At 36.4% G+C, this 24,872-nt stretch overlaps 1 pseudogene; it reads right to left on the bottom strand.

The window, feature by feature from the left end:
- Nucleotides 1-868: 868 nt before the first annotated feature.
- LOC132520274 (cytochrome c oxidase subunit 3-like) lies at nt 869-24,872 on the bottom strand (annotated as a pseudogene).

Genomic DNA, 24,872 nt, shown 5'->3' with positions numbered 1-24,872 from the left:
TAATTCAAATTATATTATTAAAATTATATTATTTTTTGATAACCAAGTCAGGAGTATTAATATAATATAATTAATTAATAAATTTTAGCATTGGGGAGGTTAAGGTTTTGTACGTAGTCAGTGCCATATGTGTTCGATACTATCACTGGTAAGGATAATCTGAGTGTGGCCTCGCGGGCTGCAAACACTAACAGGATGGTTGGTATTATGCTGGCTAAAGTGAAGTGTGAATTTAGGATCATTAGGGTTGCCATGCGGAATAGCGATAATGTTATGCCTTCTAGACATATTAGTGAGGATATTAAGTGGGATCGATATATTAGCAGTCCTACAAGAGATACTGTGAAAGCTATAATAATATTTATATATACTAAAGGCACTTGGTAATTATGAATTTAGTCATAATCTAATGAGTCGAAATCATTTGTTTTAAACTAAATACCATATTCAGTTCATTCTAGGGCCTTCTGAGTTCATTCATAGGCCAGGCTAATTGCCAATAATGAGATTAGGAGCAGGGCTATGTTGAGTTCTGTTTTTAGATTATTTGTTTGAGGTGCTCAGGGGAGGGGCAGTAGAAGGGGAATCTCTAGGTCGAAGAGAAGAAATGTGATTGCTACTAGGAAGAATTTTATAGAAAAAGGCAAGCGGGCTGATCCTATGGGGTCAAATCCACATTAATCAGGCCTTGTTTTTTCTGTATAAATATTCAGCTTGGGGAATCAGAAAGCTATGAGTACGAGCAATGAAGTCAGTGCTGTGTTTGTCAATAGGGCCAGTGTTAAGTTTATTATTCTTTCTTCGGGTTATACCGAAGCTGATTGGAAGTCAATTGTACTAATTAATACTGAAAGAATTATGAGCCTCATCAATAGATAGATACGTAAAGGAATAGTCATACAACATCTACAAAATGCCAGTATCAAGCAGCGGCTTCAAAGCCGAAGTGATGGTTGGACGTGAAGTGATATGTTGATAGGCGTAGAAAACAGATAATGAGGAAGGTGGACCCAATAATTATGTGCAGTCCGTGGGATCCTGTGGCTATGAAGAAAGTTGATCCGTATACTCTGTCTGAAATTGTAAAGGGTGCTTCATAGTACTCTGAGGCTTGTAGGAGTGTAAAATATATGCCTGGGGCGATTGTAATAAAGAGGGCTTGGAATACATGCTTGTGATTTCCTCCATAAGGCTGTGGTACGCTCAACTAGTAGATACACCAGAGGCTAGTAGCACAGAAGTGTTAACGGGCAGTACTTCTGGTGGATTTAGAGGGCGAATGCCTGTTGGCGGCCAGCACCCGCCTAATTCAGGTGTAGGGGTGAGACTTAAGTGGTAGAAGGCTTGAAAGAAGCTGGTAAAAAAGAGGACTCTGAGATAATAGGATTATCCCATCTCTAAGTCCTTTTTTTCCCTGATGGTGGGAGAAGTAGATTGAAGCCAGTTGACCGGGGTATTTAGCTGTTAACTAAAAATTCCTGGGAGATGTATCCCTCCAGTCTAGGGAGGATTTAGCTTAATTAAAGTGTTTGGTTTGCATTCAGTTGATGTAGGATATAGTCTTGCAATCCTAATTAGGCAGGAATTAAGTAAATTATACTTGCTTAGGGCTTTGAAGACCCTTGGTTTGGTTTAACCTAAATTCCTATTCCAATACTGATAGTACTGGTGTGAGGGGTAGGAGTATAGTGCATATTATGGTCATGGTTGGTAGGAGGCTTATTTGCTTTGCAGAGTCAAATTGCCGTTTTATTTTTGTGTTGTTTGTGGAGGGGAACATTATCAGTGCTGTGGAGTGAGTCGCATGTAGAAATACAAGTTAAGTAGTGCTGTGATGGCTATTAGTGTGGGCAAAATAATGTTATTTTTTTTGCCATTTCTTGGATGATTATTGATTTGGATATGAACCCTGATAGTGGCGGGAGTCCTCCTATTGATAGCAGGGTAGCTAGGGTAAGGGATGTGATAATAGGTATTTTGTTTCCTGCGTGTAATGGTGATAATGTAGTGGTAGCTGAGCTGTGAATGAATAATATAAATATAGTGAAAGTTATTATAATGTAGATTACTAGGTTTAGATTTGTTATAATAAATACAATATATTTATAATAAATAATATAATAAATATCTTTTAAAAATTACATTTTATAAATAGTTCTGCCTTGTAGAAGCACATTTAAATTTTACATAACTTGCATATTAATCCTATATCCAGCATGACTTTGCTGAACTTCCTTATCAGTTTTAATAGTTTGATGATAAAATTCACCAACATTTTTAATGTAGAAAGTAAAATTATGTGCAAGTACTCCACTGAAAGAAGTGATAATACTATTCATTTTGGACTTGGAAGGGAATTCTCTCAAGATTATGTTTATCATTAAGGTTATCATTAATTTTTTGTTAGCTACCTTATATCAGAAGTTCTATTTCCCTATAACCAGTGATTCTCTGATGCATAAGAGAGCATCAGAATCAGAGCACTGGGCTCTATAGCCCTGGAGTTTCTGATTCAGTGGTTCTGTGGAGGAGCCTGAATATTTGCTTTTTTAACAAGTTTCTAGGTGATGGTGATGCTGCTAGTCAGGGGACCACACTCTGAGGACCACTGCCAGTGCTCTATGCTAAACTTTGGTCTCTATCATTTGAGTTGTATACTTCTGGTGAGATGGTTCTTATTTGTTCCCAAACCTGCTTATTCCAGTTTTATTGTGGTCCTCGGTATTTTATTGTGGTCCTTTGCTGATGGCTAATGCCTGCAAACAGTTTTGTAAATATTTCCCCAGCTTTTATAGTTGTTGAGTTGATTCTTTTTATATCTTGCCATTCTTTGTTCGTAGTATATTTCTCCCAGTATTTTACTATGAAAAATTTCAAACAGATAAGAAATCACTTTACACTGAACACCTGTATAACCACCAGCTATATTCTACTATGAACGTTTTACGACACTTGATGTACACATATTTGTCCATCTGGCCACCTCTATATCCATTTATCACTACATCTTCTTTTTGTATGCTTTTGTGTCCTTTTGTCTACATCTTCAATTCTAGTTTTTTTCTCTTTAATCATCTTAACAATTTACTTCAGAATCTCTGTCAGATCGTTCTATCTTCCGCTATTATTGGGATTTGAAATCTCCTGTTGTACATGCTGTCCGATTCCTGGTAGATTGTTTCCTGTTATTTTATAATTGCACTGTAAACTCATTTTCATTCTCATAGGAATCCTGTGCAGCCTAGGTTGAAACCATGTCCTATCAGGGAATTTTTATGTTTTTTTGATCCCATGACTCTTAGCAGAAGTATTCCTGGTGTAAGAGCGATTTCTATGGCGATTTCTCATCCAAACCAGACAATGTTTGGTACAGCCCCAATGGAGGGAAATTTTTTTTTAGTCCCTCAAAATCCAAACTAAAGTAAACTCCCTTACATTCTTCCTGTGCCTGGAGGCTCTCCTTTTCCTTTTTCTTTTTAACCTTTTCATTGAGTGCAGACCCTTTAGGTTCCAACTTATGTTGGTGATCTCAGTTCCAACTCCTTGCATTTCTGAATTCCGGTGTCTCTGCTACTGTTTCAATCTGTGTTAAAATCCAAGATTAGCACATCCCCAAGAGCAGCTACGCCTCAGCTCATGTACTTGGTATTTGTTTCTCTTTTTTTGGTTTCCCTGTCGTTTCTGGTTTTCCAGTGCATTTAAAGAATGTCTGTTACAATACTCCTTCATGTTCTCTGCTTCTTGAATTTTTGGCAAACAGAAGTCTACTTTTACTTCATTCACTTGGATTTTATTTCTGTGTGTATTCTGAGGAGGTTCCTATTTCTGTTTCTTACTGTTTATTTACCTATACTGACCAGTCTTAATTGTGTGTTCTTTTGTATTCTTCTAACGGAAATCACTTTTATTTAAAATTCACCAGTGGAAACTTCCTCTCCATTTTAAACCTTACACGTTATTATAACCTAAGAGAAATTATGAATCACGTTGAGTATATATGTTCAGGAAAACCCCTAAGCTCACTTGCTGGTTGAATGGATTCTCTCTCTTCTCTCTGTAAAGCACAGTGACTGAGGCTCATGGCGCAGCAAACACTCATGAACAGAAGACTATTTTATTCTCCAAGCCATTGGTACTACTGTTCCCATCAGTTGTGTCACAAACTTATCAAGAATCAGTTCTGTTGCTACCTTATGTTACTTAGTATTTTAATGTTATTTTAAATGGTTTTATTTAAAAAATTTTAATGCATTCAAATATATAACTGAGTAAAACATGAGTGGAAAACAGTTATTTCTATCAAAACTAAGTTCAGTTCTCTGATTAAATAAAATTTTCTTTGTAAATGAGGTATAGATAAGAAATTTATAAATGATTGGGAAAATATTCTCAAAATCTTAAGACTTACGCACCAACATTAATTTGCAAATGTGTCAAATTTTCACTTTAAAGAAGTCAGAGTTAGAAATTAGAGATGTTGTATTAGCAATGATGTCTTTATACAGCATGGACAACTATGGAACACGCCGATAAAAAGATATTTACATGTATTAAGTTAAAATATGATCTTTAAACAATATATCATTTAAAAAATATCCCTCATATTAAATGACTTTTTAACTAACCAATTACTGGTCCGTATTGCATAAGGTAAGAGGACTTCTACTTTATTTGATTTTGTTATTACTTCTATCCAATTTTCTTACTATCTGAAGTGTTACTAAAATATTTATATTTACATATGTTTATTTGAAACTGGGTCCAAGAGAATAGATAGGAAGCAATAAATCAGATTGTTCAAAATAAAATGAAATACTTAAATAAAAATTTAGCAAGTTAAGATTAAAAAAATAAAGAACGCCAGGAAGTATAGTGCATGAGAGGTCTCTGACTTCTAGCCTGCCCCCATCCTTGGGATAAAGTCCTTGCTTAACATGGTCCAAAAGGATACATGCACCCTAATGTTCATTGCAGCACTGTTTACAGTAGCCAAGACATGGAAGCAACCTAAATGTCCATCGACAGAGGAGTGGATAAAGAAGATGTGGTACATATATACAATAGAATATTACTCAGCTGTTAAAAAGAATGAAATAATGCCATTTACAGCAACATGGATGGACCTAGAGATTGTCACACTGAGTTAAGTAAGTCAGACAGAGAAGGAGAAATACCGTATGATATCGCTTATATACGGAATCTAAAAAAAAATGATACAAATGAACTTATTTATGAAACAGAAACAGACTCACAGACTTAGAGAACAAACTTATGATTACCAGGGAGGAAGGGTTGGGGGGAGGGATAGTTAGGGAGTTTGGGATTGACATGTACACACTGCTTTATTGAAAAAGGAAAACCAACAAGGACCTACTGTATAGCACAGGGAACTCTGCTCAGTATTCTGTAACAACCTAAATGGGAAAAGAATTTGAGAAGAATAGATACATGTATATGTATAACTGAATCACTTTGCTGTACACCTGAAAGTGTCACAACATTGTTAATCAACTATACTCTAATATAAAATAAAAAGTTTAAAATAATAAAAAGAAATAAAAGCACTGCCAAAAAAAATAGTCCTTGCTTATGGTAACTATGGTTTGTGCCACGTGACCTCACAACACTTGGGAAAGCTGAGGATGGGGGACATCACGCAAAGATATAGGTAACAGACGTATATATAAAGGTGCTCAGAGCCCCAGTAAGTCTGTGCTGGTAACTAGCACATTCAAACTCATCCTCTTAGCAGAGGTAAGTCAAAAGTAGAATAGCTCAGAAAAATTAAAGAAGGTAATATATTACTTTGGGTAATAATATTACTCAAGAAGGCAATAATAATCAGCTCAAATCAATAAAAGATATGAGACAGAGAAAAGGAGTGTAGAGACAGGTTAATTTTCATGGAAGATAAAGAAACAATCAGAGAAAGAATCAGGGCTGTAAGGGTGGAGTCCGGGGCACAGGAGATGTGCATTCACACTGGCTTCCCAGAGATGCTCTCTCACTTCTCCAGCTTTTGTGGATCCCGAACTGTGAAGATGCAGTTGTAATCATTGTAATGATGTCCCAGTTCTCCTTAAAGCCTTAGCAGACCAGGTTCCGTCCTTTCTTACTTCTCCTTTTATCCCAACTATAAACCCCACCCAGAACCTGAGTATATGTGCCCCTTGCTTGTTGAGTGAGTCTAAATAATGTAAGTGGAAAGGGAACTAACTTACAATTCTATTATCTTTAACAGTTAATATTCTTGAAGGCCGGGACCATACGTCTACCAGATTTTGGCATGCTAATAAGGAAACAGAATAAAAACAGCTTTAGTGAGTTTATCTGCACAAATTTACTCATTTAGAACCCTATCTTAGCCAAGAGGCTTTCCAATATGTTGGTATAACTTATCTCATATCTTTGCACGGAGTACTGTGTGATTTAAAGGCCATAAAACATTGGATTGGGAGTCAGGAAACCTTGATCATAATCAGAATTCAACCGTTGCAAGGAGTTGGTGACTTTGGAAGAATCATCCAAAATCTTTCGGCCTCAGTTTCTTTATCTGTGGGGCTCATGTGTTTTGACTTAAGGTAATTGTAAAATTCAAATTGGAGAATAAATGTGGAAGTACTTTGTAAATTGGATATGCCATACAAATATAGATGATAAAGCTTTATAATCTCAGGGTTGAAAGGGACTTTGCAGCACCTCAGATCCAGACTTTACCTGATTTAGAATAATTTTTAATGCTTTTAATCTTTTGTATTTCCTTATCCCCCTGACTTCCATACTTGTTTCATTTACATAGGAGTAATATTTTAACACATCTTGTTCAAATGAATTTCCTGATATTCCTAAAACAACACTGGAAATAAAGACTACATTTTTTTTTCTCAAGTTAACCAATAAGTGCACAGGGAAGAAGGAAAAGATTCACTCTCATACTCTGTGAATCCTAGGTTATTGACAGATAGCTTAGAAATCGTTTGAGGGTGCGACCAGACCTGTTTACATCAGATGGGACATGGGCTGTGCAGAAGCCTAATGGGGTGGAGTCACACCGGCATTTCTCCTCCACTCAGGGCCCCTCCCTCAGCTCCTAGGCTGCCTCCCATCTGTGCTCTGTGGAAGCAACACACGTATAATTGCAACATTTCCTCCCCAATTCTTGTCTTTAAAACATATGTGTCCTTTGGGCTCTGCCAAAAATAACCAGAGTCAAAAAAGAAAAGGCCTGTTAAGAGGAGGATATATTTCTCACCTTGAATAACACTTGCATTTTAAAAGCTGTCCAAATAGCAGTCACTAATATTGCTAGTCCAGTCAGTTGTGTGTGAAATCCTTCCTCAGGACCCCTCCTGTGAAGTTGACGGGTATGCCAAGAAGCAGGAGAGCTCTCTACACAAGGGGTGTGTGTGTGTGTGTGTGTGTGTGTGTGTGTGTGTGTGTGTGTGTTTTGGGGCGAAAAACAGCTAGAAATTGCCTATCTCATTTTCACTATAATTCATGAATGGAATTGCTTTCCAGAGTGATTAAATCTGCCCTGTTTGGGGAAGATAGTTGGTCAATAGGTGTCAGAGAATGATTTTTGTAATCATTGACAAGCCTTTTATTGATGTAGCCAGCAGTGACCAGGTTGGAGAAAGGTTGTTTATTCACGATCCAAATGCATGCTGAAATCTCATTAGGCCCAGATGTTCATATTCCTAGATATAATCTTGACACCAGAGCCCAAACCAACATTATTCTGGGAGACACAATTCCTCAAATTCAGCCCTTAACTATTTCTACTCCATTGGGAGAATTTACTTCTCCCTCCTTCCCTACCTCTAACACTCTCCAGATTACAAAGGGAACAGTTATAAAACAGTCAAACAGAGTGGAGATATATTTGGAGCAGTGGGATTTTAGACATTCCTTAGCAAGCCCCAAGAGGCCTAAGATTTCCAGTCCTATGAAGCCCTCTCCACAGCTGAGCTATAGTGGTAATAACAAGGAAATAATTTCAGAAGAACTTAGCTGGAAATGGTACACAGAACAATACAGGAAATAATAAGAATAGCTAATGGGATGAAGATTAAATCAGATAACAAGAGCTATAGGGTTAAAGTTTTGGTTCCAAAGAAGTCCCAGTGTTGATTTACTAATTGATTATTAATAATCAGCAGAGTTTGATTTGGAGCTCTTAAACAAATTGTTACATAAAAATCTTTCCAGCCTGAATGATTTTAGTCAAAGCAGGGGCCATTCAAATAGAGCTATACCTCTGGTTTGCTTCAAGAATATAAAAATCCACTTTAAACAAGATTGTGGTACATTGTCTTATACTGAAAACCAAATACCAGTAGGCGGACTTACACTAGTGATTAAAAGTTAGGTTAGATTTAAAGATGTCATAGGTCCTAAGGGTGATTCATTATATACTGACATGCCAAGAGAGTTTAGAAGGACACCTATTCCTAAAATATGTTCAACCAGCACCATAATGTAAAAATAATGTTTTGTGTTCCTTTTATACTTTGGGGTTATTTCTATGATTTTACCTCCTTAGTGAAAGAGTGTTGATTGAAACATTTGAATAGATCATGAAATAGTGAGTAATTACAATCCTAGAGGCAAATTAATGACATTTATACAATAGAATTATAATTATACATTGAAAACTAAGAATGTATTTTTTTAGTAGGCTGCTTTTGCCCTAATAAAAATCAAACCTTCTTTCAGAATGTAGTGCTTTTAATTCAGATTACCTAATATACTGAATGTCAAATTTGAGTAGCTTTTTAGCCACTAAGATATTAATATTTGAGAGTATATTTGAGCAGTATTAAGAACCAAATCATTTCACTGAAAAATTATACTTAGAATAATGTTCACAAGTAGGCAGACTGTCTGATAGCCTTAAATGTTAGCTGTTCATTGCTGCTCTCCATTTGAACTACAAAATGCTAAGGAGTTCTCAAGTACGCTCACTTTAAATTATGTTCCCAATCAAAATCACAAGAAATTGGGACTTGAGAGCCTTTTGATTTTTTTTTTGGCCTCATAAAAGCAATATATGTTTATTGTTGGATTTTATATATTATAGCTAAGCAAGGAAATCGGAAAAAAAAGAACCGCTCAAAATATGATCACTCAGAGATGGGAATGGTCAATATTTTTGTTTGCTTTCTTTTTTCAGAGAAGTGTTGTGTGTGTTTGTGTGTTTACATTCTGTTGTATAATGTTTTTCCTCACCAAACAATTTATTAGGAATATTTTTCAGCTATTAAATAAGTATTGATTTCAAAATAGGTATGCTTTGAAGACCAATGATTATGGGAGGAATACTTTAAGAGCAAGCCTGTTTGGATTTGGAAGGAACAATGAATATTAAAAGGCAAGTATTGAAACCTTCCCATGAAGTTTCCTTCAGAGTTATTTTGGCTACATAATCATTTAAGTGACTTCACCCAATGTTGGTGAATTAGCTGTAGGAGACATACACCAATAGGTTAGAAGCAGCCTGATTTACTAGATATTGTATTAACCTGGGAATCAAGAGGCCTGGGATCTAATCAGGGCTCTGCCAGAGGACCTAGCAAGTAACACCAGGCAAAGGAATTAACCTCGATATCTGTGTTTATACTGTGAGCCTAACACTGCCAGACTATGATTCTCTATACCATGAATAAAATAAGTATTGCTTGACGTGGATGATTCTGAATAATTTAGTTAAGAAATTCAGTCAGATTACTGTCATTCCTGTGAGGAAAGCTGTGACAGAATAGGGATTTAAAGATTTTACACCTATTTTAAAAAGCTATTCAATCAATCGATTCCTTGTATCTTAGAAAAAGATTTTTACAACATACCAGTCAGTTAATACGTATACTTTTTTCTGTAATTCAAAATTATGCAGAATTGGACCAAATGCCAAAGTCTAAAGTGTAAGTCTTTTGGAAAAAAAGTAATTGAGATAAATTATTTTAAGGAAAGACTCTGTAGTAAAAATACCAGTAATGTAATTTAACCCTATTTCTTTATGTGCAGCTGATTTCTTTCTTTGAATGGCTGTTCAGAAACTAGAATCTTATCTGTCTCAAAGACAAACTTAGTTCACAGAAGGCTTCATTACTATACTAAAAATTTCTCACAGATGTAAAATTTACAGATGGCTTTGTTAGGTGGGGTAACTGAGAAGCTATAAAGGGAGGGAGAGCTTGCTTTGGGATAGTCCCATCTACTGAAGTTTTGAAAATAGAAAGTTGTGAGAAGAACCTTTAAGATACATAATCTGTGCATCTTCTTCAGCAGCAGCATGCAGAGCCCTCTAAATATAAAGGAGAAACTCTCATCATTTTCAGAGAAGAAGATTTATTCAATAACTTCATTGCTTATAAGAAACTATTCCAAACAAAATTAAGTCCCTCCTAATTTAGTTTACACCCATTTTATCTTGTTCTATGCATACCTGGGTTTGCAAACAGCTGGCTGCCACTCACTGAATACAGTCCCTTTGTATATTTGAAGACTGGCACATGGACAGCTACATGTAAAAGAATTAAATTAGGGCATTTTCTAGTACCATATACAAAAATAAACTGAAAGTGGATTAAAGACCTAAATGTAAGACTGAAAACCATACAACTCCTTGAAGGAAACATGGGCAGAACACTCTTTGACATAAATTGTAGCAATATTTTTTTGGATCTGTTTCCTAAGGCAAAAGAAACAAAAGGAAAAATAAACAAATGGGGCCTAACTAAACTTAAAAACTTTTGCACAGTAAAAAAAACCCATGGACAAAAAAAAAAAGACAAACTGCTGAATGGAGAAAATATTTGTAAATGATATGACTCATAAGAGGTCAATATCCAAAACATATAAATAGCTCATACAACTTAATATAAAAAAATCCAATTAAAAAATGGACAGAAGACCTGAATAGATATTTTCAAAGAAGATATACAAATGGGCAACAGGCACATGAAAAGATGCTTAACATCGTTAGTCATTAGAGAAATACAAATCAAAACCACAATAAGATATCACCTCACACCTGTTAAAATGACTATCATCAAAAAGTCTACAAATAGCAAATGTTGGCAAGGATGTGGAGAAGAGGAACCTTAGTACACTGTTTGTGGGAATATAAATTGGTGCAGCCACTGTGGAAAACAGTATGGAGGTTCCTCAAAAAACTAAAAATAGAACTACCATATGATCCAGCAATTCTACTCCTGGGTATATATCAAAAATCAAAACAAAAACACTAATTTGAAAAGATACATGCACCTCAATGTTTATAGGAGCATTATTACAATACCCAAGATATGAAAGCAACCCAAGTATCCATCAACAGATAAATGGATAAAGATGATGTGAAATACATACACACACACACACACACACACACACATACACACGCACACGCACACGCACACATGATGGAATGTTACTCAGCCATAAAAAAGAATGAAATTCTGCTATTTGCAAGAACGTGGATGGACATAGAGGGTATTATGCTTAGTGAAATAGGCCAGACAGAAAAAGACAAATAATCTGTTATCATTTATATGTGGAATCTAAAAAAAAAATAAATGAATACCACTAAACAGATACAGAGAACAAACTAGTGATTACAGTGGGGAGAAGAAAGGGGGAGGCAGCAAGATAGGCATAAGGTATTAAGAGATATAAACTACTATGTATCAGATAAGTAAGCAACAAGGTATATTGTATAGCACAAGGAAATATAGTCATTATTTTGTAATAACTTTAAATAGAGTTTAATTTATAAAAATATTGAATTACTATGTTGTACACCTGAAACTAATATTGTATTATAAATCAACTGTACTTAAAGTAAAATAATTTTTAAAAGACTGGCATGAAATGACTGTGGAGTCATTTTCACAATGTTGATTCTTCCAACTCAAGAACATGGTATATCTCTCCATCTATTTGTACATCTTTAATTTCTTTCATCAGTGTCTTACAGTTTTCTACATACAGGTCTTTAGTCTCCTTAGGTATGTTTATTCCTAGATATTTTATTCTTTTGGTTGCAATGGTAAATGGGAGTGTTTTCTTAATTTTACTTTCAGACTTTTCATCATTAGTGTACAGGAATGCCAGAGATTTCTGTGCATTAATTTTGTATCCTGCTACTTTACCAAATTCATTGATTAGCTCTAGTAGTTTTCTGGTGGCATCTTTAGGATTCTCTATGTTTAGTATCATGTCATCTGCGAACAGTGACAGTTTTACTTGTTCTTTTCCAATTTGGATTCCTTTTATATCTTTTTCTTCTCTGATTGCTGTGACTAAAACTTCCAAAACTATGTTGAATAATAGTGGTGAGAGTGGGCAACCTTGTCTTGTTCCTGATCTTAGTGGAAATGGTTTGTTTTTCACCATTGAGGACGATGTTGGCTGTGGGTTTGTCATATATGGCCTTTATTATTTTGTGGAAAGTTCCCTCTATGCCTACTTTCTGGAGGTTTTTATCATAAATGGGTGTTGAATTTTGTCAAAAGCTTTCTCTGCATCTATTGAGATGATCATATGATTTTTCTCCTTCAATTTGTTAATATGGTGTATCACGTTGATTGATTTGCATATACTGAAGAATCCTCGCATTCCTGGGATAAACCCCACTTGATCATGGTGTATGATCCTTTGAATGTGCTGTTGGATTCTGTTTGCTAGTATTTTGTTGAGGATTTTTGCATCTATGTTCATCAGTGACATTGGCTTGTAGTTTTCTTTTTTTGTGACATCTTTGTCTGGTTTTGGTATCAGAGTGATGGTGGCCTCATAGAATGAGTTTGGGAATGTTCCTCCCCCTGCTATACTTTGGAAGAGTTTGAGAAGGATGGGAATTAGCTCTTCTCTAAATGTTTGGTAGAATTCGCCTGTGAAGCCATCTGGCCCTGGGCTTTTATTTGTTGGAAGGTTTTAAATCACAGTTTCAATTTCAGTGCTTGTGATTGGTCTGTTTATATTTTCTATTTCTTCCTGGTTCAGGCTAGGAAGGAATAAATTTTTAAAAAGAAATCAAAGATCATTACATTTGAAAACCACAAACACATTGCTAAGATATATTTTAAAATACTGATATAAATGGAGAAATATACCATGTTCATTAGATGGAAGACTCAATATTTTATAGATGTTAATTCTTTCTAAATTCATCTACAGATTCATTGATCTAAACTAATCTATAGATTCAACTTTAGTCCAAATTCCAGGAGGCTTTGTTATTTTTGGTAAAAATTGACAATCTGGTAGTAAAATATATATGGAAATATAAAGGACCTGAAAGAACTAAACAATCTTGAAAAGGAACAGAAAAGCTAGAAGATTCACACTCTTGACTTTAAGACTTCCATAGAGCTACAGTAATTAATACAATGTGGAATTGGCATAAGGATAGCTAAATAGATTAATGAAAAATAAAAGCGTCCAGAAATAGATCCACTCATTTTGGTCAAATGATTTGTTGCAAATATACCAATGCAATTCATTGTGAAAAGTAAAGTGTTTTCAACAAATAATCTCCATCAACTGTATATCAATATGGAAAAAAAATGGACAATTACACTACCTCTTACCATACAGAAAAATAAGTCAAGATGGCTGGCAGATCTAAATGTCAATGCTAAAATTATGAAGTTTCTAGGAGAAAAAAAAAATCTTATCTTTGTTACCTTGGGATAGGTAGTGGGCTGAATGGTGGCCCTCAAAAAGTATTTCCACAAGAAGATGTGGCGCATATATACAATGGAATATTACTCAGCCATAAAAAGAAACGAAATTGTTATTTGTCATGAGGTGGATGGACCTAGAGTCTGTCATGCAGAGTGAAGTAAGTCAGAAAGAGAAGAACAAATACTGTATGCTAACACATATATATGGAATCTAAAAACAAAATAAAATAAAACTTCTGACGAACCTAGGGGCAGAACAGGAATAAAGACGCAGACGTAGAGAATGGGCTTGAGGTCATGGGGAGGGGGAAGGGTAAGCTGGGATGAAGTGAGTGTGTAGCACTGACATATATACACTACCAAATGTAAAATAGATAGCTAGTGGGAAGCAGCTGCATAGCACAGGGAGATCAACTCGGTGTTTTGTGACCACCAGGAGGGATGGGGTAGGGAGTGTGGGAGGGAGACACACGAGGGAGGGGATATGGGGATATATGTATACATATAGCTGATTCACTTTGTTATACAGCAGAAACTAACACAACAATGTAAAGCAATTATACTCCCATAAAGATGTTAAAAAACAAAAAAAAGATATGCCTACATCCTAATCCGTGGATGTGATGAATATGACCTTGTATGGCTAATGATGTAAATTTAGGATCTCAATGAGAGGAGCTTATCCTCGATTATGGCAGGGTGGGAGGGGGGCAGTAATTGCAAACACATCTATCCTTATAAGAGAGAAGTAGAGAGCAAGACAGAAAAGGAGGAGGTATGTGATCATAGAGGCAGAGACTGGAGCAATGGGACCATAAACCAAGGAACTTCTGGATCCACCAGAAGCTGGAAGGTGCACAAAAGAGACTCTAAAGTCTTCAAAGAGGATGTAGCTCTATGAGTATCTTGATCTCCAAATTCTGGCATCTAGAACTGGGAGGTTATGGAAATTTGACACAGCAGCTACAGGAAACTGATATAGGGTACAAAGATTTCTTAAACAAAATGGAAAAAGCAGCAGCAATAACAGAAAAAATCGAGCAACTGGACATCAAAATGAAAAATTTGCTCTTTAAAAAACACCATTAAAGAAAGAAGCCAAAGCACGTGAAAAAGTGCTCAACGTTGCTAATTATTAGAGAAATGCAAATCAAAACTACAATGAGGTATCACCTCACTCCAGTCAGAATGGCCATCATAAAAATGTCTACAAATAATATATGCTGGAGAGGGTGTGGAGAAAAGGGAACCCTCCTATACTGTTGGTGGGAATGTAAATTGGTACAGCCACTATGGAGAACAGTTTGAAGGTTTCTTAAAAAACTAAAAATAGAACTACTCTATGACCCAGCAATTCCAATCCTGGACATATATAAGAAACAAAAACACTAATTACAAAAGATATATGCACCCCATGTTCATTTCAGCATTATTTACAATAGCCAAGGTATGGAAGCAAACCAAATGCCCATCAACAGATAAATGGATAAAGAAGATGTGGTACATATATTCACAATAGTATATCAGCCATAAAAAAAATGAAATTTTGCCATTTGCAACAGCATGATGGCCTTGAAAGATATTATGCATAGTGAAATGTCAGACAGAAAAAGACAAATACAGTATGAAATAACATAAGTTTGTAGGTCAATTTTACTTCAAAAACAAAGAAACATGAAAACAAACTCACAGATAAAATTATCAGATTTGTGGTTACCACAGGCGGGGGGTTGGGAAGAGGGGGGTATGGGTGAAGTCAGACAAAAGGTAAGACAAACTCCCAGTGATAAGATAAATAAGTACCAGTGATGTAATGTACAACATGATAAGCATAACTAACACGGCTGTATATTATATATGAAAGTTGTGAAGAGAGTACATCCTAAGAGTTCTCATCACACACACAAAAGTTTTTTATTTCTTTAATTTGGTATCTATATGATATGATGGATATGCATTAAATTTACTGTGATAATCCTTTTATGATGTAAGTCAAATCATTATGCTGTATACCTTACACTTATACAGTGTTGTATGTCAGTTATATCTCAAAAAGTTGGAAGAAAAAATTATCAAAAAAGTAGAGAATTAAAAATGATAAATTAGAAAAACATCAAAGAACAGCTGATGTCAAAGATGATTCCATGTTAAAAAATATTTTATGGTTAAACACCATACATTTTGACTAATTTGAGCTTATGCCAGGAATTTAAGAACAGAACATCAAAATTTTCTCTGCGATTCATTACAGAGCAGACTGAAGAAAAGTCATATGGTCATTTCAATAGATGCAGTAAAATTAGGAAAACTTCATACTAATTTGTAATGTAAAAAATATCTCAGTAAACTAGGAATTAAAGGGAAATTCCTTAAATTCATACAGGAAATCTATCAAAAACCTACATCAAATATCAGAGTTATGATAATCTTTATCAGAAATACCTTCAAATAAGCCAGTAAAACCCTACTAAACTCACTACTATTCAACACGGTACTAGATATCATAGCCAGTGAACAAGACAATAAAAGTAAGACTTTTAAGATCTGCAAAGAATAAAGCAAAATTGTCATTATTTTCAGATGATAATTTCAGAGAATCTAAAAATTAGCAAAAGACTTTTGTAGGACTGTTGATACAAGATCAGCGGACAAAAATCACTACTGCTCATATATATTAGTCTTAAAATATCTAGAAAATGTAGCAATAACATAATTCTATATTTAATAGCAATAAAATCTACAGCTACCATGAATAAATCAAACAAAAGATTTATAAAACATTATGGAGAAAATTATTTATTAAAGGAAATAAAAGGAAACCTGAATAAATAGAAAAATTTTGTTTATGAATTGGAAGATTTAATAAAGATGTCATTTTATCCCAATAAATGTATAAATTACAACAGTTTTCAACACAATTCCAACAATTAATGAACTAATAATTTTTTTTTAATTCCTATGAATGAAAAGTAGCAAAAGTAAAAAAGCTGGGAGAATAGCCACCAAAGTAAGGACAGTGGTTGCTTCTGAGCAGATAGAAAGGGAAAGGAGCTGGCAAAGGAAACAAAGCCAATTTAAATCTCATCAGTGGAGAGAGGAGCTTCAAGATGGCAGAAGAGTAAGACACGGAGATCACCTTCCTCCCCACAAATACATCAGAAATACATCTACATGTGGAACAACTCCTACAGAACACCTCCTGAACCCTGGCAGAAGCCCTCAGACCTCCCAAAAGGCAAGAAACTCCCCACGTACCTGGGTAGGGCAAAAGAAAAAAGAGAAAACAGAGACAAAAGAATAGGGATGGGACCTGCACCAGTGGGGAAGGAGCTGTTTAGGAGGAGAGCCTTCCATACACAAGAAACCCCTTCGCTGGCGGAGACTGCGGGAGGCGGAGGGGGGAAGCTTCGAAGCCGCGGAGGAGAGCACAGCAACACGGGTGCAGAGGGCAAAGCGGAGAGATTCCCGCACAGAGGATCGGTGCCGACCAGCACTCACCTGCTTGTCTGTTCACCCACCAGGACTGGCGGGGGCTGGGAGGTGAGGCTCCGGCTTCGGAGGTCAGACCCCAGGGAGAGGACTGAGATTGGCTGCATGAACACAGCCTGAGGGGGGCTAGTGCACCATGGCTAGCCGGGAGGGAGTCTGGGAAAAGGTCTGGAGCTGCCGAAGAGACAAGAGACTTTTTCTTCCCTCCTTGCTTCCTGGTGAGCGAGGAGAGGGGATAAAGAGCGCTGCTCAAATGAGCTACAGAAACAGGCGCAAGCCGCAGCTTTCGGGGCAGACCCCAGAGACCGGCATGAAACGCTGAGGCTGCTGCTGCCACCACCAAGAAGCCTGTGTGCGAGCACAGGTCACTCTCCACACCCCCCTCCCAGGAGCCTGTGCAGCCCGCCACTGCCAGGGTCCCGTGATCCAGGGACAACTAATCCGGGAGAACGCACGGCGCGCCTCAGGCTGGTGCGACGTCACGCCTTCCTCTGCCGCCGCAGGCTCGCCCTGCATCTGTACCCCTCCCTCCCCCCGGCCTGAGTGAGCCAGAGCCCCTGAATCAGCGGCTCCTTTAACCCCGTCCTGCCTGAGCAAAAAACAGATGCCCTCAGGCGACCTGAACGCAGAAGCGGGTCCAAATCCAAAGCTGAACCCTGGGAGCTGTGCAAACAGAGAAGAGACAGGGAAATTTCTCCCAGCAGCCTCAGGAGCAGTGGATTAAATCTCCACAATCAACTTGATGTACCCTGCATCTGTGGAATACCTGAATAGACAACGAATCATCCCAAAGTGAGGAGGTGGACTTTGGGAGCAACGATATAGGTATGTCGTTTTCCCTTTTTCTCTTTTGTGAGTAACTGTATGTGTCTGTGTGTGATTTTGTCCATATATCTTTGCTTTTACCATTTGACCTAGGGTTCTGTGTGTCCGCTTTTTTTTTATTACTTAAAATTTTTTTTTCTTAATAATTATGTTTATAAATTATTTTATTTTATCTTCCTCTTTCTTTCTTTCTTCTTTTTTCTCCATTTATTCTGAGCTGTGTGGAGGACAGGCTCTTGGTGCTCCAGCCAGGTGTCAGGGTGTGCCACTGAGGTGGGAGAGCCAAGTTCAGGACACTGGTCCACAAGAGACCTCCCAGCTCCATGTAATATCAAACGGCAAAAATCTCCCACAGATCTCCATCTCAACACCAAGACCCAGCTCCACTCAACGACCAGCAAACTACACTGCTGGACACTCTATGCCAAACAACTAGCAAGACAGGAACACAACCACACCCATTAGCAGAGAGGCTGCCTAAAATCATAAGAAGGCCACAGACACCCCAAAACACACCACCAGACGTGGACCTGCCCACCAGAAAGACAAGATCCAGCCTCACCCACCAGAACACAGTCACTAGTCCCCTCCACCAGGAAGCCTACACAACCCACTGAACCAACCTTAGCCACTGGGGACAGACACCAAAAATGAGAACTACGAACCTGCAGCCTGTGAAAAGGAGACCCCAAACACAGTAAGTTAAGCAAAATGAGAAGACAGAGAAACACACAGCAGAGGAAGGAGCAAGGCAAAACCCCACCAGACCTAACAAATGAAGAGGAAATAGGCAGTCTACCTAAAAATGAATTCAGAATAATGATAGTAAAGATGATCCAAAATCCTGGAAATAGAATGGAGAAAATACAAGAAATGTTTAACAAGAGCCTAGAAGAACTAAAGAGCAAGCAAATAGTGATGGACGACACAATAAATGACATTAAAAATTCTCTAGAAGGGATCAATAGCAGAATAACTGAGTCAGGAGAACAGATAAGTGACCTGGAAGATGAAATAGTGGAAATAACTACTGCAGAGCAGAATAAAGAAAAAAGAATGAAAAGAATTGAGGACAGTCTCAGAGACCTCTGGGACAACATTAAATGCACCAACATTGTAGTTATAGGGGTCCCAGAAGAAGAAGAGAAAAAGAAAGGGACTGAGAAAATATTTGAAGAGATTATAGTTGAAAACTTCCCTAATATGGGAATGGAAATAGTTAATCAAGTCCAGGAAGCACAGAGAGTCCCATACAGGATAATCCAAGGAGAAACACGCCAAGACACATATTAATCAAACTATCAAAAATTAAATACAATGAACAAATATTAAAATTAGCAAGGGACAAACAACAAATAACACATAAGGGAATCCCCATAAGGTTAACAGCTGATCTTTCAACAGAAACTCTGCAAGCCAGAAGGGAGTAGCAGGACATATTTAAAGTCATGAAGGAGAAAAACCGAGAACCAAGATTACCCAGCAAGGATCTCATTCAGATTTGATGAAGAAATTAAAAGCTTTACAGATAAGCAAAAGCTAAGAGAATTCAGCACCACCAAATCAGCTTTACAACAAATGCTAAAGGAACTTCTCAAGGCAGGAAACACAAGAGAAGGAAAAGACCTAAATAAACCCAAATCAATTAAGAAGATAAACAAAATTGATAAAACATTAGCCAGACTTAACAAGAAAAAAAGTGAGAAGACTCAAATCAATAGAATTAGAAATGAAAAAAGAGAAGTAACAACTGACACTACAGAAATACAGAGGATCATGAGGGATTACTATAAGCAACTATATGCCAATAAAATGGACAACCTGTAAGAAATGGACAAATTCTTAGAAGCGCACAACCTTCCGAGACTGAACCAGGAAGAAATAGAAAATATGAACAGACCAACCACAGCACTGAAATTGAAACTGTGATTAAAAATATTCCAACAAACAAAAGTCCAGGACCAGATAGCTTCACAGGCGAATTCTACCAAACATTTAGAGAAGAGCTAACACCTAACTTTCTCAAACTCTTCCAGAATATAGCAGAGGGAGGAACACTCCCAAACTCATTCTATGAGGCCACCATCACTCTGATACCAAAACCAAACAAAGATGTCACAAAGAACGAAAACTACAGGCCAATATCACGGATGAACATAGATGCAAAAATCCTCAACAAAATACTAGCAAATAGAATACAACAGCACATTGAAAGGATCATGCACTATGATCAACTGGGGTTTATCCCAGGAATTCAAGGATTCTTCAATATACGCAAATCAATCAACGTGATACACCATATTAACAAATTGAAGGAGAAAAATCATATGATCATTTCAATAGATGCAGAGAAAATTTCTGACAAAATTCAACACCCATTTATGATAAAAACCTCCAGAAAGTAGGCATAAAGGGAATTTTCCACAAAATAATAAAGGCCATATATGACAAACCAACAGCCAACATCGTCCTCGATGGTGAAAAACTGAAACCATTTCCTCTAAGATCAGGAACAAGACAAGGTTGCCCACTCTCACCACTATTATTCAACATAGTTTTGGAAGTTTTAGTCACAGCAATCAGAGAAGAAAAAGATATAAAAGGAATCCAAATTGGAAAAGAACAAGTAAAACTGTCACTGTCTGCAGATGACATGATACTATACATAGAGGATCCTAAAGATACCAGCAGAAAACTACTAGAGCTAATCAATAAATTTGGTAAAGTAGCAGGATACAAAATTAATGCACAGAAATCTCTTGCATTCCTGTACACTAATGATGAAAAGTCTGAAAGTGAAATTAAGAAAACACTGACATTAACCACTGCAACCAAAAGAATAAAATATCTAGGAATAAACATACCTAAGGAGACTAAAGACCTGTATGTAGAAAATTGTAAGACACTGATGAAAGAAAATAAAGATGTACAAATAGATGCAGAGATATACCGTGTTCTTGAATTGGAAGAATCAATATTTTGAAAATGACTATACTACTGAAAGCAATTTAAAGATTCAATGCAATTCCTATCAAACTACCACTGGCATTTTTCACAGACCTACAAAAAAAATTTCATAATTTCTGTGGAAACAGAAAAGACCCCGAATAGCCAAAGCAATCTTGAGAAAGAAAAACGGAGCTGGAGGAATGAGGCTCCCTGACTTCAGACTATACTACAAAGCTACAGTAATCAGACAGTATGGTACTGGCACAAAAACACAAATAGAGATCAATGGAACAGGATAGAAAGACCAGAGATAAACCAACACAAATATAGTCACCTTCTCTTCGATAAAGGCAGGAAGAAATTACAGTGGAGAAAAGACAGCGTCTTCAATAAGTGGTGCTGGGAAAACTGGACAGCTACATGTAAAGAATGAAATTAGTACACTCCCTAACACTGTACACAAAAAGAAACTCAAAATGGATTAAACACCTAAATGTAAGGCCCAACACCATCAAACTCTTAGAAGAAAACATGGGCAGAACACTCTATGACATAAGTCACAGCAAGATCCTTTTTGACCCATGTCCTAGAAAAATGGAAATAAAAAACAAAAATAAACAAATGGGACCTAATGAAACTTAAAAGCTTTTGCACAGCAAAGGAAACTATAAACTAGTTGAAAAGACAACCCTCAGAATGGGAGAAAATATTTGCAAATGAAGCAACTGACAAAGGGTTAATGTCCAAAACATACAAGAAACTCATGCAGCTCAATATCAAAAATACAAACAACCCAATCCAAAAATGGACAGATGACCTAAATAGACATTTCTCCAAAGAAGATATACAGATTGCCAACAAACACATGAAAGAATGCTCAACATCATTAATCATTAGAGAAGTGCAAATCAAAACTACAATGAGATATCATTTCACGCTGGTCAGAATGGCCATCATCAAAAAATCTACAAACAATAAATTCTAGAGAGGGTGTGGAGAAAAGGGGACCCTCATGCCCTGTTGGTGGGAATGTAAATTGATACAGCCACTATAGAGAACAGTATGGAGGTTCCTTAAAAAACTACAAATAGAACTACCATATGACCCAGCAATCCCACTACTGGGCATGTACCCTGAGAAAACCATAATTCAAAAAGAGTCATGTACCAAAATGTTCATCACAGCTCTATTTACAATAGCCAGTACTTGGAAGCAACCTAAGTGTCCATCAACAGATGAATGGATAAAGAAGATATGGCACATATATACAATGGAATATTACTCAGCCTTAAAAAGGAATGAAACTGAGTTATTTGTAGTGAGGTGGATGGACCTAGTGTCTGTCATACAGAGTGAAGTAAGTCAGAAAGAGAAAAACAAATACTGTATGCTAACACATATATATGGAATCTAAAAAGAAAAAAAAATGGTCAGAAGAACATAAGAGCGAGAAGGGAATAAATATGCAGACCTACTAGAGAATGGACTTGAGGATACGGGGATGGGGAAAGGTAAGCTGGGATGAAGTGAGAGTGGCATGGACGTATATACACTACCAAACGTAAAATAGATAGCTAGTGAGAAGCAGCTGTGTAGCAGCGGGAGATCAGCTCGGTGCTTTGTGACCACCTAGAGGGGTGGGATTGGGAGGGTGGGAGGGAGGGAGATTCAAGAGGGAAGAGATATGGAGACATATGTATGTGTATATCTGATTCACTTTGTTATAAAGCAGAAACTAACACACCATTGTAAAGCAATTATACTCTAATAAAGATGTTTAAAAAAAATCTCATCAGTGAAGCTTTATTTTTCATTATAACAGTAGCTGAAGGACAAAATGTGAACATTGTGACAATTCTGGCTCCAGATTTCATGAGTACTTGTTTTAGTGATATCTTGACTTTTCTCCATTGTTTAAACTTTTCAAATAAAAAAGAAATAATATTGACTTTTTTTTTTTGACAGGGTCTCCTCTGAAGGTAGATAGATGATAATAAAAAGAAGATTTTTCATTTTAATTCATTTCATCTAAAATACTTAAGGTTTCCAAATAGCTGAGTTATAAACAGTTGAAATTCAATTCTGTTACCAAAAATAAGAGTAAACTACTCTCCTCTGAAAAAGCAAGCTATGGCAGTTGATTATTAACACTAACTTTTATTATGACGAGTGGAACTACTGAAAAACAGGAAAAGGGCACCATTTACTCAGTTATATAATTTGCCTCCACAATGCCAATGATGTCTAAAATCCTAGAATTATATTAGTTGTTTAGAGATTGATTTAAATTATTAGAAGCTACAGGTAATAAAAGCATTGCTTTTGATCTAAAGTAATTATTAAAAAATGTTCAAGCCTGTATGAGTTACAAAGCATTCTCTTATATCTTGGCCTCATCACCAGATTAGTATCCTAAGCAATCATTTCAGCTGAAATATTTTTGAACATTGTTTTCTAGATGTACAGCTATTTTCAATTTCTACTTGTTTGTGCTTGTTGAACATCACATTGTTTAGACTGACTTGTACTGTTACTAACTCCAATTACATTCCAAAACTTTACTATTACTATTATATTTCTATTACTAAGAATCATTTTGTTCCAAAAGAGAGGGGAAGATTTCTGAAGAATCCGATATCCAACCTTGGGATAGAGTTTATCTGGGCTTGAGAGAGCCAGCCTTGTTCTCAAGCTCTTCATTTTCTGCTCAGTATGATCACTATTTGATTCAAGAGAACCTGGAGAATTTTCTTATAGAAGAGCACAGATTACATAGAACATGTAATTTGCAAATTAGTATTTACCCTTTCATTTTAGTAGTACAATGATTTATTTTAGGTAAAGAGTTAATAATACTGATTTGATCTTGTGTATCTTGAAAGATGCTCATCTCTGTTAAGGACATGAATGAATTTCCTCAGGAAGAAAATTATATTCCTCAAGTAAAATTATATTCCTTAATATATTTCAAAGATTATTCCTCCACCTCATCATTTTACTATAAGGAATGTTATCCAGGGCAAAACTTGAATTGGAGTTGGTTAATCCATCCTCAAGAATGTTCCCATAGACAACACATAATAGGCAGTGTCCGTTTGATTCATCAGTTGGCGAGACTCTAAGTAAAAAAAAAAAGGAACAGCTGGATGCGTGACAGAGCATTGCTCTGTATTCTTCAGAAGAATTTATCTTATGCCACGAGGCATGGGAAGTATATTTGTATGCTCCAGAGAAACTGGTTCTAATCAGAGTTAAAGGAGAATTACAATCTCTGTTCTAAACACATGGTTGGAACTATCTCATATCTAGTACTGGGGATTAAGAAAAGGCCTAAGCAATTGGATGCATGATTAAAGATTAAAGGAATTAGGATTATTAGGTTTGGAGAAATCATGATAGAAAAGTGCCTGACCATGAGTCTTTAAATATGACATTATTATTTAAAGGACATTGACCAGCTGTTTTCCAGCCCCAGTATGTCCTGCATGTAAGAAAATATTTAAAATAGCAACACAAGAAATACAGACTAGATCACAAACTCTAGAATAAAGATATTAAGGGCTAGAAGAGACTGTATATGTGGCTATTAGAAATATTTAATACTCCTTAAGGGAGCTCATTCATATGGCTCCAGCCATATGAATCCCATAATATACGGATTGCACAAACATTTTTGGTAACATATGCATGGCATTCATTTGGATTACAAGAACTGTTGACATGACTATATAAATTATAAGGTAATGATTTTTTTATATCACTGTAAAGCAAAAAAAAAAAAAAGGTTGTCGAAGTACCTATCTTTCTTTTAAATCACTGATGTCTTCCCCAAATTAAGCTAAGATCGAATCTTTGCTACACTCACTGTGATTCTTTGATTCCATGGTCATAATAGGCATTCAACAGCGAGAAGGAAAATCGCAT

The sequence above is a fragment of the Lagenorhynchus albirostris genome, chromosome 5, assembly GCF_949774975.1.
Source record: "Lagenorhynchus albirostris chromosome 5, mLagAlb1.1, whole genome shotgun sequence".
Lineage (NCBI taxonomy): Eukaryota > Metazoa > Chordata > Mammalia > Artiodactyla > Delphinidae > Lagenorhynchus > Lagenorhynchus albirostris.
This window is presented reverse-complemented; position numbering and strand designations above follow the sequence as displayed.